The 5,171-nt window shown below is 43.7% G+C and overlaps 1 long non-coding RNA gene across 1 annotated transcript; it reads left to right on the forward strand.

Annotated features, from left to right (window-relative positions):
- Positions 1 to 2,506: 2,506 nt before the first annotated feature.
- Positions 2,507 to 3,331, forward strand: LOC121652635. Its single transcript, XR_006012648.1, has 2 exons — positions 2,507 to 2,633; positions 3,301 to 3,331. It is a non-coding gene; the product is annotated as an uncharacterized LOC121652635 (long non-coding RNA).
- The last annotated feature ends 1,840 nt before the right edge of the window (positions 3,332 to 5,171 follow it).

Below are 5,171 nucleotides of genomic sequence, written 5' to 3' on the forward strand. Positions count from 1 at the left end.
AAAATCAGTAGCTAGACTCTTCTCCTCTGTTGTTCTCCGGTGGTGGAACGATCTACCAAACTCCGTCCGAGCTGCAGAGTCCGTATCCACTTTTAAGACTGAGCTAAAGACTCAGTTGTTTAAGGAGCATTTCCACATTTAGCTTAACTAAATAAGCTAGAAAGATTTGTCCAGCTTTTTGGCTCAACCAAGCACTGAAGAAGCTGTGTGCACTTATGCCCAAGATGATATTGTGTGATGAAATCATGCACTTATGCCCAAGTTGATATTACGTGATGAAATCATGCACTTATGACCATGTTGATATTGTTTGATGAATGAACCGTGATCCTGTATTTACTTAAAATGACTACAAAAAAAACAAAAAAAAAAAAACAAAATTAATTCACTGCACTAGCACTACATGACAGCACCTGGGTCCAACTGGACTCAAAAGTGGTCTGACACTTAATTATGACGTCCCATCTTGTTTGAATTCATGCTTGTGTTGTTCTTGCTCTCAAATGTAAGTCGCTTTGGATAAAAGCGTCTGCTAAATGACTGTAGAATAGAATAGAATAGAATGGTGATGATGATGATTCCTGCTGCTTCTGATAATGATGATGATGACGATACTGCAGGTGATAATGATGATGATGACGATGCTGCTGCTGCTGATAGTGATGATGAAGCTGCTGGTTATGATGCTGCTGCTGCTGCTGCTGCTGATGATGATGATGATGATGCTGCTGCTGCTGCTGCCGATGATGATGATCCTGGTGATGATGATGATGATGATGATGATGACGATGCTGCTGCTGCTGCTGGTGATGATGATGATTCTGCTGCTGGTGATGATGATGATGCCTGCTGCTGCTGATAATGATGACGATACTGCAGGTGATAATGATGATGATGACGATGCTGCTGGTGATGATGATGACGATGCTGCTGATGATGATGATGACGATGCTGCAGGTGATGATGATGACGATACTGCAGGTGATGATAATGATGACGATGCTGCTGCTGATGACGATGATGACGATACTGCTGGTGATGATGCTGATGATGACGATGCTGCTGGTGATGATGCTGATGATGACGATGCTGCTGGTGATGATGATGATAATGATGACGATGCTGCTGGTGATGATAATGATGATGATGCTGCTGGTGATGATGATTACAATGCTGATGATGATGACGATGCTGCATGTGATGATAATGATGACGATGCTGCTGGTGATGATAATGATGACGATGCTGCTGGTGATGATGATGATGACGATGCTGCTGGTGATGATGATGATGACGATGCTGCTGGTGATGATGATGATGATGATGACGATGCTGCTGGTGATGATGATGATGATGATGATGATGACGATGCTGCTGCTGCTGCTTGTGATGATAATGATGACGATGCTGCTGGTGATGATAATGATGACGATGCTGCTGGTGACGATAATGATGATGATGCTGCTGGTGACGATAATGATGACGATGCTGCTGGTGATGATGATTACGATGCTGATGATGATGACGATGCTGCTGGTGATGATGATGATGATGATGACGATGCTGCTGGTGATGATGATGATGATGATGATGATGACGATGCTGCTGCTGCTGCTGATGATGATGATGTTGACGATGCTGCTGGTGATGATGATGATGATGCTGCTAGTGATGATGCTGATGATGATGCTGATGATGACAATGAAGATTAGCTAATGCAATTAGCACAGCGGGAAGTGAAACAATGCCTGAAGGTGGCGAGGGACACCTATAGAAGGAAGGTGGAGGATAAACTGAGTGAGAGCCGTATGAAGGAGGTCTGGGATGGTGTCAACACCATCACAGGCTTCAGATCAAAGGCCTGTTGTGGAATTTTATTATCAAAGATCACACACTAAGTGAGAATCAAACAAAGTATTTTTATTAAGAGCTGATCAGCAATGGGAATCACACAGTCAAACAGCTTTGGCTGAGCGAGTCCGCAGAGATACACATGGGCTTGGTTAATATAGACTCGCATGACGTGATGGCATCAAGGTCGTTGGTGCAAATCTTCAGTACATTGTCTGCAAACCCTGCACAGCCTGGTACACAGTTTCTAAAGAATGTTATCAGTGGTGTGATGGGAGAGGAGAGCTCACTAAATATTATCTGGATACAAATCGTTCTCCTCCCCAGTGAAACATAAGTCAAGGTTGTTAATAATACAAAAGGTAAATTATAGAGTATAAGGGCTATGTGTATAAATTTTCCATTACAATCCACCCCTTTAATTAAAATGAACCATATTAATCACACATAAAGAGAAAATTTACTCAAAGAACTCCAAATCACCAGAATCAACATCATAGTAGGGTGAAGAATCCGCTGGAACATAATGATGAACATGGAAATTGAACGTTCTGCTGAGCATACACTTGGTGAGAGGAATCACACAGCAAAATACAACCAGAACACAAAGGAAGAATACAGTCAGGAGAATAGCAACTCTAGTTAAAATAGTGACCCAGGAACCACTAGTAATCCAATCCCAAAACTCCCACCCCTCCAAAGACAAATTGGCATTGTTACGGTCGTGCAGAGTGTCCCAGAGGTCAGTAAGGGCATCATGGATCACAGAGAAGTTAGCAGATGTATCAGGGACAAAAGTACAACACTGATCTCCAATGAGAGCACAAGTGCCACCTTGAGCAGCTAATAAAAAATCAAGAGCCATCCTGTTTTGCAGAGACATTATTCTTAAGGCCTGAACTTCCTTCTGCAGCAAACTAAAGCCAGAATCTACAAGAGAGGTTAAATTCTCCAAAGAGATAGATAAATCTTCCACAGCCCAGGCTAATTCCCCCACACCCCACCAGGGCAGAATCATCATAGCACCTTTCACCTGAGGAGAGAAAAGACCACGTTTAACACGGTGTGAATGGGAATGGGGATTAAAAAGGGGCTGTAGAGTGCCATCAGGGGTCAGGGTGAAGGCAGAGACATCAGGAAGCAAGTAAGCCAGATACCAAGTCCCAGACCAATTAACAGGAAGGTAAATGTAGGAGTGTCTGCCACATGTCCAAACCATATTCTGAGGGCATCCAAAGCTGGTGTCTGATGGGATGTAGGACCAGGTGGTTTTGAGAACAGAGTTATTATACATAGGAAGGTCAGAAAAAGGCAAAAGTGCTGTAAGGTTAAACACAACAGTTCCAGCTCCCCAATCTGTAGAAGGAGAGCAGTCAGGGAATAAATCACAAGGGTTTAAGGTGAATGAGTCAGAGCATTTGGAGCAAGGTGAGGATACACATGATACAGGAATGACACGCTGACAACCTAGAGTGTGTCCTAAAAAAGTCTGTGCGTCTGTCCCGTTCCGTTGAAAACAGAGAGGTGGAGAGGAGTATGGATTAGTACGATCTCTTAAGCGGAAAACAGTTCTGGATGAAACACATGTAGAGTTTGTATTGCTGGAAAACCCAGCTGGCCTCCTCCATGAGAGGGGAGGGCGCTGGTGTGGCCAGGTAATGTTCCTTTGGTTTAATCTATTACCCATAATCAGAGTCCACAAAGTGGTGTTCAAAGGGACTGAATATGGAATGAAAACTGACTGAGAAGGTGTGGCATGTGGCACCAGTCCACAAACATAACAGCTGTCATTGGTCAATGTCTGAGCTGACATGTTTGCAACCTGCCACCAAAGATTATCAGTGTGGTCATGATGCTGAAGGGTGTGGTCATCTCGGCGGTGCCTCCTTAAGGAGGGTGCTTCTGTCCCCTGCAGTCGTCTGGCAGGTTGGGACGGAGCTGGGGTTCGTTGTGTTGGGCAAGGACCGGTTGGATCCAGGTACCAGAAGAGGAGTGTGATGAGAAGGATGGTGCACTTCATGTTGCCAGGGTGGAGGGTAGACTACCTCACACGGGGCTGACCTCAGGGATTATTCTGCCCTGTGGTTGAGAGGTCAGCTGGTGGAGCTGGGGTTGGTGTTTATTATTTATTTGTTTATTTTATTTAGATCCACCATTAGCTACTGACATAGCAACAGCTATTCTTCCTGGGGTCTACATCAGCAGGCTATAAATGCAAAAACATTTAACAATGTACATACAACATTCTCCCTAACAAAAATTATAACAAACATAATTCCCAAAATCAATACATACATGTATCTTGGAACCTCCTACAGTGGGATGCGTGGATCCACGTGGACCTTTCAGCGACCTTCATCACTGTGTGAGTGACCAACAGGACCTGGAAGGGACCCAGCCACCTTTTAGGCCGCATGTGCTTCCTCCTCGTCTCTCTGACCAGGACCCAGTCCCCAGGAACCAGGGAACGGAAGGACCCGATGCTGGGCATGGCAAGCCTTCCTTAACCACAGTGTACCTGTGAGAGCTTCTGAAGGGGTCAGTTATTTGGAGTGACTGCGTTAGTTTCTCCTTTTGCAGGTCTCCATTAGCATAGTGAACAAAGATAAACCAACAAGGTTATTTGTGGGTCCTTATTTGCTGTAAAAAGGATCTCTTCTAAGTTTAAAATCTTCTACTTTCCTCAGTCCTTCATCACTTCCTGTAGTCATGTTTGCTCTGAACCATGACAATATCATAATCCGTGTCCTAAATTTCCACAAGTGTAACACCTTTCTCCCTCTTCAGTCTTTCTCTTGCTATTTTTTCATCCACCCCGTCCTCTCTGCCCTCCTTTTGTGGTCTTAATTATATTAGTCCAGTCTATTGTACGAGTCCATTTAATTGTTATACTTTGAAGTAGGTTTGTCACTCTAAGGTTAAGTGCATCATTTCCTGGGTTAAAACAGCACTTCGTTCATTTTTACTTACATGTATCATGCTGCACAAAAATAGTTTGAATAATTTGTGAAACCATATGCAGTGAATTTATTTCATATTTTATCCATCATCCCCCTTGTTGAGACATGGCGAGGCCCATGGCTCAATATTGCTGACATTTGTGACCATCGTAAAAAGAAAGTTAAGTAGTGCTATAGGATGAAATTGGCAGCTAACTTTGTGAAAAGGAGGAGGTTCAGATGAAGGAGGTTGTGCTGGGGGAGGATAGAGCACTGTGCTCAGATCAAGGTCATCCTCCTGTTCCTTGATCATGAATTCCATTTCTCCCTTATTCTCTGTCTGTTGCCTTTACTTTAATGTCTATAATCAACAGGTGCATA

This window comes from Melanotaenia boesemani, chromosome 14 (genome assembly GCF_017639745.1).
Source record: "Melanotaenia boesemani isolate fMelBoe1 chromosome 14, fMelBoe1.pri, whole genome shotgun sequence".
Taxonomy (NCBI): Eukaryota; Metazoa; Chordata; class Actinopteri; order Atheriniformes; family Melanotaeniidae; genus Melanotaenia; species Melanotaenia boesemani.